Raw genomic sequence first — 12,869 nt, forward strand, 5'->3', positions numbered from 1 at the left:
TGCAACTTGGGAAAAGAGAATATGTAAACTCCCAACAATTGTTCTTTACTTCATCCTGGAAATAATACCTACTAATTTTTTATAGCTCGTTGGCCAGAAATAGTCACATGTTCCCACTATGTTGTAAGAAAGCTTAAAATTTATATTCCCTGTGCTCAGGAAGAAAAGAAAATCTGGATAGTCATAAGCATTAGTAACATCTATTACATATGCTAATTCAATTACCAAATTTTAAGGTGAAAACCATAAACATTTCATCGTCACTATAATGAATTAAAGAAACTTGTTTAAATTGTATGTCATGAAGTGCAGTTATATAATAAATCAATTTTCTTATTTACAGCTCACAGACTCTTTTCAAAGAGGTGCTGTTGGAACAAGATCTTGACAAAACCATCTTGAATTTATGCAAGCACTTATTGTCAAGAAACTGCAAAACATTTATTCAGACTTGGTGAATAATACATGTACTCAGATTTTCCTGGGAATTAGCAAAAAATAGTCTGGATTGAAATAAATGTAAAATCATTTTTACTAAATATAGAGAAAGTAAAGAAATGTTTGGATTCTCAGAATAAATTGTCTTTTTAACTATGAACCATTTAGTCCAATCACTTGTTCTCTCCACCTGATCTACTATTTAATATTCATCATACTTTTTAAATTTTACTTTTTTATTGATTATCCATTTAAGCACCACAAATGATGTTGAGAGGTCTATATAGATAATATGAATATATGCCATAAATTAATTACACAGTACAACTTAAAACTATAACTTGATTCTCTAAAGTTTTAATTTCTCTCTACATGATAGGTCATGAGGAACACACAGAACCACAAATAAATAGCTTAGAAGGTAATGCACACAAAATCAATAGCAATTGTTGTTTCTGATTGGTAGCATTAAGCTGTTTTTCTTTGTGACGTTTTTCTGTGTTTCACGTTTTACAGTTGACATTCTTTCCCATTATAATTCTGGCACCCGTCAACACATAATATAAAAATAAACCCAATGTGAAGTCATCAGAATTTCTAAGTTAAAAACATTTTTAAAATGCAAAACTGTATCTACAGATAAAATTTTTGAACACACTCCACCATTTATTAATTGTATCAGCTTAGGGAAATAACAGTTTTCCACCTCTTGATTACATCCTCCTAAAATACATGAATAAATATGCTCATTGTCCATCAATATCCATTTGCTCCCTTCATAAAGAGAATTATTTCTAGATATATAATCCTCAAAAATGAAGACTACATTTCTTACTTTTTCCTTCTCTTATATTTATTTATGTGGCTAAATTCTGACAGATGAAAGCTGCCATGTATCTGCTTCTGGATATCTGCTGGTTCACCCCATTTTTGCTGCTTCTTCCTCATCCCTTTCTTCCCAGTCTTCCTTCCCAATCACAGCATCCCACCATCCCCAAGCCCTCACAATGAAACAGTCAGTTGGAAGGATTTTTTGAGGGAAATAAGCATTTCTCTTCTTTAAGCTACTGTTACTTCTAGTTTTCTGTAAGTTTTAGCCCACAGAATCTTAACTTGACGAATAATACATCAAATAATATTTTAGGAATTAAATAAGATAATACTTGCTATAAGTTTAGCATGCTGTTTCTTACGTGGTAAATGGTTAGTTAAACGTTGCCTATTATTTCTCTTTTATTAGTTATTTTAAATGGTTTATGTGTGTTCAAGCAAAAGAAGTCAACTTAAGAAATATTTATCGACAAACCTCTCTTTCTAAGCATTGAAACAAAGGAGAGAAAGCTAAGTTTCTGCTCTTAAAAAAACAAAAACAAAAACAATTTTGTTGGGAGTAAATGCTGAAATAATTATAAGAAAATGAAAGCATATAAATCTTTCCACAATTCAGTTACAAACTAGGTGTTATATGGATTAAAAGGAGTTTAAAGCAATTATTATTTCACAGATAGTTCATACATAAATTTTAAAATCCAAAACAAAATTTGTAGACCAAACACCCTCAATCATTTCTTTTACAACAAAATACTTCATCAGAGAGAGAGAGAGAGAGAGATACACACACACACACAAACACACACACCTTAGATTGATTCTAGAACTTGACATTTGGAAAGATTTTCTTCTGACCCTCAATTTTATATCAATAATAAACTGTTAAACAGGCTGTCGACTTTTAAATTCAAACTCAAGCATTAAATATTCTTTTTCATGTAGAAACTTTATAACAATAAATTTAAAGAAATGTTTTTCTTCTGAGAGATTGATTTCAAAATATGTAATTATTATTCATATATATGTCACAGATCTCTTTGTAACAACGTATTATATTAACCGTCAAAGTTCATGATTATAAATTGTAAATTAACTTTGCTGAATTTTACCATTTAATAGTTCATTGGTCTTTGTACATCTTTTGGTCTTTTCTTTCATGGTCTTGTACTTCTTGACCCCCTATCGCCTATAAAAGTCAGAGAATGTAATATCCTGGTAAAACTATAATCAAAAAGGTACATGCACCCCTATGTTCATAGCAGCACTATCCACAATAGCCAAGACATGGAAATAACCTAAATGTCCATTGACAGATGAATGGATAAAGACGATGTGGTACATATATAAAGAGGAATATCACTCAGCCATAAAAAAAAAATGAAAGAATGCTATTTTCAGCAACATGGATGCACCCCGAGATTATCATGCTAAGTTAAATAAGTCAGAAAGAGAAAGAGAAATACCACATGATATCACTTATATATGGAATCTAAAATATGACACAAATGAACTTGTCTATGAAACAGAAACAGACTCACAGACATAGAGAACAGACTGTGGTTGCCAAGGGGGAGAGGGGCTGGGGGAGGGATGGATTGGGAGATTGAGATTATCAGATGCCAACTATTATGTATAGAAAGGATAAACAACAAGGTCCTACTGTATAGCACAGGAAACTATCTTCAATATCCTGTGATAAAACCTCCCATTCCCTAAAGGTAACCGTTTAAAAATTTCATGTTTTATCTTTCCATTTTTCAAAAGATATAAACATATACAAATACTATATATATATCTTGTGTATACATATATACACATACATATATAATACACATTATACATACATGTATATATACATATATATATACACATACACAGTTAACCCTTGAACAACATGGGTTTGAACTGCATGGGTCCATTTATATGTGGATTTTTTCAGTAAATATATACAGTCGTCTGTCTGTATCCACAGGTTTTGTATCCAGAGATTCAGCCAACCTCAGATTCTTTATTATGTTTATGATCTGAGGTTGGTTGAAACATGGATGTGGAATTCAAGAATACTGATGGCCACCTATGGCAACTGAGCATCTGCAGATTTTTGTATCCACAGCGGGTCCTTGAACCAATCCACCATGGATATCAAGTAATGACTGTATATACATAGTGCATATATATATATATATATACACACACACACACACATAAACACAATAGTACTGCATGTATATATATACATACTTATATATATGATGCTATAGTTAGTATAACTTTCTTTTCTCTTATAAAGACTGAGATGGAACATCTCTTCAAATGCTTAAAAGTCATTTGTACTTCTTTTACTATAAACTTGCTCTTCATATTTCTAGCTTGTTTTGGTTGTTGACCTCTTACTTCTTTATTTCAACAGCTCTTTATATATCAGGGATATTGATTCTTGGTCTTTGATATATAAGTTGCAAATATTTTTCTCTGCTTGTCATTTATTATTATTTTTACTTCAAATTTGTTTTCTTTTGGTATGAAATTAAAACTTTTTTGTGGCATCAAAAAAATATCATGTGATAAACCATAATGGAAAAGAATATAAAAAATAATGTGTATATATATATGTATAACTGAATCACAATGCTGTACAACAGAAATTAGCACAGCCTTGTAAAGCAACTATACTTCAATAAAAAAAAATTTTAAGTCAGAAAATATAGTTTAAACATTGTTTTTGTTTATATTTAGCATCATACTCCATTTATAGTAAGTGCTGAATATTTATTTATTTTTTTACTGTAGGACAACCAGTTTCTTTAAAAATAAAGCTCGACTAGCCAAGCTTTATTCCTAATTAAAACTGCAAATTTGTGATACTCAAGTCAATGAATATATTTACTCCATTTGGAATAATGTATTTGTCAAAGAGTCTTTACATGGCTTCCCTGGTGGTGCAGTGGTTGAGAGGCCGCCTGTCGATGCAGGGGACACGGGTTCGTGCCCCAGTCCGGGAAGATCCCACATACCGCGGAGCGGCTGGGCCCGTGAGCCACGGCCGCTGAGCCTGTGCGTCCGGAGCCTGTGCTCCGCAACGGGAGAGGCCACAACAGTGAGAGGCCCGCGTACCGCAAAAAAAAAAGTCTTTACAGGTAATGGCCCAGGGCAAATAAAATGATCACATTAGGTGGGACATTATCCCTCTCTATTAACCGCTTATCTAATCACTGAAGTTAGTGTTAATTGATATTTTAGACTACTTTTTAGTTTTTATATGTAAACTCAAATATCAAAGGTTATTTTCCCAAAAAAACCTTTTATTAAAGTTTGGAAGGTGATATAAATTTTTCAAATAAAAATATAAGATGATAAAAATAACAAAAAATATGCTTATTTTGACCTAAAATATGTTGAAAGTATTTGAATTCTTTCTTTTTCTGCTGATACTAGTCACATGTCAAGTAACAGCAAAAAAATTTCTAGAAAATATATATAAATAATAAGAAAAATATCAAATAATCTTAAATCAGTTTAATTAATGTGGTGATTTTTATGAATAAACTGAATTAGATATTTGTTAATTCCCTATTCAACAAAATACATTAAAGTGTTTTTAATCTTTCAGGGTTGTCTCAAGTCATACTGAAATGTTAATGTATTTTTTAAAAATCTTGGAAAGTAGCATTATATCATTTCCTTTTAGAATTCTTGGAGATTCAGAAATGCATATACTAAAAAAAAAGGACACAAAATGCCTTTTGATTGTATGTTATCATGATAAAAATTAGCAAAATATATTAATATATATTCTTTGCAACTATATAAAGCTCTCCATCCCTGCAGAGAACACAAAGCTGTTTGTGTTTCTTTCTTTCTTTTTTAGTTCTTTACTGTTTTGTTTTATTAACAGGTAAAACTTTTTTTCTTGTCCCCATGTCAAAGATTGGAAAATTCTAAATTTTGTTAAAATTCTAACAATTCCAAGTCAATTCAATTCATCTTCTCATACAAAAAAAAAAAAAAACCTATCATTTTAATTAACTCTTCATTTTCAAGTGTCCATAAATCTGAACTGTTCCAAAAAGAAGTACTGAAAATGTTTGCTCTATCATATTCAGTCATAAAAGCATAACAGAGTATATAATCTTTATAGACCTTTCTTTTGTTTGATATAATTCAATTTATTCCAGCCCTAAACTATTTAAACAAAGGTCTGCAATTAGAAATGCAGAGCAGGATTTTCAAAAGGTTACCAACTGAAAAAAATGTTACAAACATTTTAACATGACAGGTATAAAGTTTATACAGGAGCAAATCATGCCACCTTGTTGGTTTAAAATATCTTAATATTTGATATAAATATTTTTTTTCCAGAATGACACAAAGTAGTGAAAAAAACTAAACAAAATTGTTACTCTCTGTTTAGGAATGCCCCAACGTCCATCTGTCCATCCCAAGTATATATAGGACAGGTCTTATTTTTTAGAGCTTTGTCATGCATGCTTTCCCAAACAAAGATCTCAGGAAAAAAGAAATTGCCTTCCCTGGTTGCCTTTATTTAGAACCTTGATTTGGCTGAAATTAGATTGTTGCCAGTCCTGGGATCAGAAAAAAAAAAAGTCAATTCACTTAAATACAGAGTGTTCTTTCACTGGAATTTTTATTAGTAGTTTAGAGTATTTTAAGAGCAAAGTTGGAGAAATATCAGAGAAGACAACATTAAAACAAGTATTGCAAGGAGGACAACTCAGAAAATTATAAAAAACAAACTGAATTAAATTTAAAAAAAGAACAAACAAAAATTTGGTTACCATTAATATGAAATTTGCTATTTAAAAAATAACTATTTTATACTTGAATTGCTAAAACTCCTTCCCCGAAACATTATATTGGCATTTAATTTTCATCATCCTACATTTGTATTAAAAAGACTTCAAAAAATTAAAACTAAAAGAATCCTCCTCCGTTTCTTTTTTTTTATTGCAAACATATATGTAGATACAGCACCCCATGATGTTTATTTTTAAAATGAAAGGTTAAAACTTTCAGTTATAAAAGACATTACTGCTATAATTATTTGACAGTAAAATATTGCCTTTCTGACCATGATCTATGCCCAACTGTCAGTTGCAGCAACCTAAGCAAACCTATAGCCTTTCCAGTTTGTCAAAGAAGCTCAATAGATAAGGCCCTCAGGCACATCCAATGCAACCATGGGAATTCAACTACAAGTTTTCTGATCCACTTCCACTGTTTCCTGACCAATGGTTCCCTGATCAGTAAATGTCTCCTAGTTCCACCAAAACCATGCACGTTTCTGCTTACACTTAGGATAAACTGGAACACGATACAAATGACCTGCAAGGACTGTATGGACCGGCTCTGTATTAATTAGAATTTGATTTTATTTCTAGTCTCAGAAACCCAAAATAACTTTTTAAAAGTTAGAAATGAAATGTATTTATCCCTCATATCATGTAGGCACTCTTAAGATCTACATGTAAGGTTATGTACTATCAGGTATCTAGCTCTTCTGACTTGTTTCTTCATAATGCATGACCTCTTTGTCCACCTAGTCCAGAAACACTCTTCCAGTTCTAACTATTATATAAGCATTCTAGACAAAGGGAAGAAGAAATAAAGGATACAAAGGCACAACCCATCACTTTAAAGACACATTATAGAATTGGCAAACACTACTTTACATCCCATTGACTTGAACAGGGCCATAACTACACATAAGGAAAACTAAGAAATGCAATCTTTACCACATGCCAAGTACCAAGATAAAAATTGAGGATTCCACATACAGCTATTCTTTTGCTATCCTTTTACAATTATTTCTCAGTTGAATAAAGTTCATCTTCTGCAAGATTCCTCTGAAAGGATAGTACAGTGATTCTTGTGTTCTTGCCTGTGAAAAAAACTGAAGTTCTGGAGACTTGTTAAATGAGGACAACTTGGATGGTTGTAAGTTCTTGACTTACATTTTTGTCTCCTTGATTTCCTTGAAAAGGCATCTCCATTTTTGTCCAGCCTTATACGTTGCTGTCAAAATTCTGATGCTAACCTGATTTTCTCTCCTTTGTCAATTAATACAACTTTTCACCTTGATACCCACAGAATTCAGTTTTTACCTGTAAGTCCCCAAAATTTTATTTATATAACTTGAAGTAGACCATTTCAGGTCAAATTTCCCAAAGTAAGAGGGACTATTTCAAACATGTAGATTCAGATCTTCTATTGTTTCAGAAAATTTTCTTATATGTTACTTTAAAAATTAGCGCTTTTTTTTCATTCTGTTATTTTAATTTTTTTTAATGTTTTTTTCATTCTGTTATTTTAATGTTTCACAGGCTCCAAGATACTATGTTGAATCTTCATGTTATTACTGTTTCTCTCTGATCCATTTTACCTCTCATTATTTCTATTTCCATTCTGTTGACTGCATTTATTCATTTCCTCAACTCTCCTAATTAGATTTTCACTTAAATCTATTTACATTTGATCACATTGAAATTTAGTATTCAATTTTAAATGACTTGGTAGTTCATCTATTATTTTCAGCTTATTTCAGGCAATTCATTTTGTATCTTCCTGCTTTTTATCAAATTCTGTGGTGATTATTTATTTATTTTTATAAGTGCAAATGCTTAAGGATATTTGATTCAGGGGACTTCCTTGGTGGTCCAGTGGTAAAGAATCCTCCTTACAATGCAGAGGACACAGGTTCAATCCCTGGTCAGGGAACTAAGAACCCACATGCGGCGGGGCAACTAAGCCAGGGCTCCAAAACTACTGAGCTCATGCACCTCAACTAGAGAGCCTGCGTGTCACAAACTGCAGAGCCCACGTGCTCTGGAACCCCTGTGCCACAACTACAGAGCCCACGCACCCTGGAGCCTATGCACCACAACTAGAGAAGAGAAAACCCGCAGGCCACAACTAGAGAGAAGCCCACACGCTGCAATGAAGAGCCCATGCGCTGCAAGGAAAGAACCTGTGTGCCTCATCATAGATTCCGTGTGCCACAACTAAGACCCGATGCAGCCAAAAATAAATAAAATTAATTAATTAAAAAAACAGATTGGCAAAAAAAAGGAAATTGATTCAGATTTGAATCAGTATTTGATTCAGATTTCAAAATTGTGATACAATTTTCTTCTGTTTTGAATTGTTTTCTTAGTTGTTTTTTTCTTTTTTTCCCTGAAATGTTTTGATTCTTATTATCTAAATTTTGACCGAAAGAGTCTGGCCTGTGGAATGTGGGTAGAAATAATCAATACCACCAGTGGCCTGTTTTTTAAACATATTTTTTTTCTCCTCCTTTCTTCTCATGATTGCCAGCCTGACTCAGAGTATTCATCTGAGACACCAAAACCCTAGGGGATGGTAAAGCCTCTAGACTAGAAGCCTGGAGTGAATGTATGGGAAAGAACATCCCTTCCACTTACTGCTCACCTTGAACTGTGATATAAATGAGAAGTAAGCCTGACTCCAAACCTGACTCTATCTCTCTCTCTCTCTCTTATTCTCTTCCTCCCCTCCCTACTTTTTTTTAAATTTAACACAAATAAATGCAGTGTTTACTATACCCTAGTAGGTAGTTTACATGCACAAATATTAACTAATCCTAAGGCATATTTAGGTTAGGTTTATATCACATAACTGAAAAATACTGGGGCCAGCCAGAGAGACTGGCTATATTGTTTTGCTTTTTAACACTTTTTAACACTGTTATGTATTGCATCTCCATTGGACTCTTTTCTTACATGCTTCTTTGTCATGTATATTATTTTATTACATTGTATATTAATATGTCTGCAGTAACAGGAACTTAATTTCACATTGTAAATATTCAACCAAAAATAGACTTTTAATATTACCTTGAAAATGTGAAATGCTTCTTCCATTTTAGCAACTCATTTCCATTTTTAATTCAAGTGTAAATTTTCTAAGGTCTTCCATTTATCCATTTATTACTTAGTATAATTTTAATACGATGCATAATGTGCACCTGAACAATGTAGCTAACTAATGAGAAATAATTTTGATCCACACAAAGTAAAATTATAACCTTAGTTGGAACATTATATTGAAAAGAAGCTCATAGATAATAAGTAACTGAAATAAGCTCTGGTAAAATATTTCTCAGTATAAAATCTTTACTTTTGGAGTTGTATTATTGAGGGAAGGCAACTGCATTTTGATAGTCTAATAATTTTAATGTGGCTTTTATTAAATTTTATTTCATTTTGTAGAATTTTGAAATGATGGCATTTTTGAACATTCTTTTAATTTCTATTCCACTGTATTTTGTTTTACAAATCTGCGGTTAGATTTATATGACCCTGGAAGATGTTTAGCTATTTAGAAATTGGAACTGTTGCTTTGATCTTTCTTCACAAAACCTTGCTCAACCTAACACAGCATACTAAGTGTTCATAATCCCCATTTATGTATTAAGAATAATGTTATTATTTGTGGTCAGAAAGAGGTCTACCTTTTGTGGAAACGTCTATCCAGTTAATTGCTTTAAATGTGGCTATCTCTGCTTTATCCTACACAGGTATCCTACACAGATCACTGTTTAACTCTTTAATCTTCCCAAGTTATTTTCTCGATATGCTTTAACTTCATCAGACTGACCCAGAACAATCTCTGGACTATCTGTGAGATCCATTTAATACAATACTAGGAGTGATATAAAGACACAATTAATAGCAAATTTCTCTGCCAATTTGCTTGGATTCCTTGCAACAAAAATGTTTAACTTGAGATATTTTTGCCAAATGTCTAGTTATACCAATAGAAAGTGAGAAGAAACTGATGTATGCCTCTGCAGATGACCATGATTTTCTCCTTTTGCTTTCCTTATTTCCTTATCACCCATACATATGTATAGGATCCAGGGAGAGATTTGAGGAATCATAAAAAGTCGTCCTGGAAAGAGCCAGGATCACTTAGCCACTACTGGGTGAAGACAACCCAGGAGAACTCATGCAATCAACTGTTCATGAATGGAAAATGAACTTTTATTATTCTAACCCACTAAGATTTGGTTTAGTATTATTAAGAATATATTAGCCTATCCTGACCCATATCAAAGTTGAGTAAATTGATATCAGAGGCTAAAAATATGAAAATACATAACTCGAAGTGGCAACATAACCAAGAAAATTTCACAAGGATAAAAGAAAATTATAGTTCAATATCCCTCATGAACATAGTTGCAAAGCCTTAATGAAACATTCCTTATAAAATCCAACATATAAGAAGGATAATACACTTCAAAAAGTTAAAAGAGTTTTCAGCATACTAGGAAGAGAAGGAAATTTCTCAACTTCATAAAAGACATATACAAAAACCTTACCAGTACAGTGTACTTCCTTGTGAAATATTGAATGAATACCTTTTCCCTAAGGTCAGAACCAAAGAAAGGTTGTGATTTTTTATAAAGTCTATTCAATATTGTTTGCAGTTCCTAGCCAGTGCAATTAAGCAAGAAAAATAAATAAATAAAAGGCATATTGGGTTGGAAATATAAAAGGTAACACTACCCTATCCACAGATAACTTCTATGCTTGTGTCCATAGAAAATCCTAAGGGCTGGAGACTTCCAGAATGATGGCAGGAGAAGCTTGACAGACCACCTTCCAAGAGAAGCATCCATTTATAAAGCATCATCCATTATAAATACCAAAAATTTTAAAGGGAACACAGCACATGAATAAATATTTATTCAATAAAATCAAATAAATCCCAATTAGAAGAATGAGAGTCAGTGATACTTGAGCTACAATACACTCCTATATACTGCCCCCCACCCCCCCACACACACCTTTGCAGCCTAGTGTGATAAAAGGTTTACTCCATGTGAAGCAAAGAAGACAGTTTTTCCAAGCTCCCAATAAAGGGCTATGGAGAGGAAGGCCACAAGCTTTTCTCACACCCCTCCCATATCTGTGTTGTAGAATCTATTGCAGCCATATGCGGCCAAAGGTCTGGGGTTCCTTCTTCTACCCAGCCTCCATTCATAGGACAGAAACTCTACCCCAAGAAAAACAGAATGTGTACTTGTCCCCAATCACCCCACTTCAGCTCCCTGTAAGACAGAGATTCCTTGTCAAAAGGGGTAAGCTGAGACCAGGGGGTTAAGCCTCACAACTCCCATGTAGATTCCGATTATCAACTGGAGAAATCATAATACAAAAATCCTGCCAGTGAGAAAGAAATTTAAGAACAGAGAGCTCTACAGCTCTAAGGGTTCAAAACTAATTCAGAGCTTGGTGAAATTCATGTCCTTAGGACATTGTTGAAAACAATGGAAATCACAGAGGTAAGAAATTAAGTGAAGGGTGGTTGTTCCAAAGTATTAACAGCAATAAGAGAAGTGATAGACCAGCTGCAAGTTTAACAAAGACAACCAGGGAAAAGACAGCTAAAAATCTTGAAGTCAGAGAAAGCCTGACCTGGCAGCACTCTGTCTCTGAAAAGGGGGTCTAACTTTAATTAGATCAGGTTGTGAAGTGTGATATTGTTATTTATCATAACATAACATATATATATATATATATAGTCTTTGTTTCCCTTTCTGGCACAGAGCTCCTAAAACCTTTGTAATTTCCTAAGTGATGAGAGTGATAGTCTCTTGTTATGTTAATCAGGTGACTTTTGGAAAGCTCCTAAGGATGAGGGCTGGTTGCCACAGAGGCAACTATGTAATTGAAGGGTTAAAATTTCAGTCCCACCTTCCTGATTTCTGGGAGGAGAGGGGAGGGGCTGGAGATTGAGTTCAAAAACCAATGGCCAATAATTTAATCAATCATGCATTTGTAATGAGGCATCCATAAAAACCAAAAATAAAAAGGTTCAGCAAGCTTCCTGGTAGCTGAAAGTTAAGACTGAAGGAGAGTGGTACACCCAGAAAGAACATGGAAATTCAGCCTTTTCCCCATTCTTTGCACTATACATTTCTTCCACCTGGCTGTTCCTGAGTTACATGCTTTTATAGTAAACCAGTGATCTAGTAAGTAAATGTTTCTCTGAGTTTGGTGAGCCACTTTAATGAATTAATTGAACCTGAGGAGGGGTAGTTGGAAACTGATCTGTACCAGGTAGGGCAGAAGCACAGGTGACAACCTGGACTTGTGACTGGGTGTGTTTTGGGGGTGGGGGGCAGTCATTCTTGTAGTACTGAGCTCTTAAGCTGTGAGATCTGATTCTGTCTCTAAGTAAATAGTGTCACAATTTAGTTGAATGGATTGTAGGACACCAAGCCAGTATCAGAGCATTGCTTAATGGATGTGTGGGAACCCTGCCCCCCCCCCACACACACATATTGGAAATGGGTGATCAGGACTCAGGATCAATTAATGCCCAAGGCATTGCTGAAAATATGGACCAATTAGATATCTATTAGTGGAGGCTAACAGCTAAGTGTGATACCAGTAGAGGCAGATCAGCCAGAAAATTAATGGAGAGATCAGGGAAAAAGAAAGTCAAGAGAGACTAGGCAAAAGCACACTGATCCTGAAATTAAGGAAAACTGTGCACACGTCTAATGCTATGCATTCTAAGGAGATACATCAGAGGCTGCACTCTGTGGTGGAAAT

The sequence above is a fragment of the Delphinapterus leucas genome, chromosome 4 (genome assembly GCF_059928025.1).
Source record: "Delphinapterus leucas isolate spDelLeu-1000000601 "Yukka" chromosome 4, BTC_Dleu_Yukka2, whole genome shotgun sequence".
In the NCBI taxonomy this organism is placed as follows: domain Eukaryota; kingdom Metazoa; phylum Chordata; class Mammalia; order Artiodactyla; family Monodontidae; genus Delphinapterus; species Delphinapterus leucas.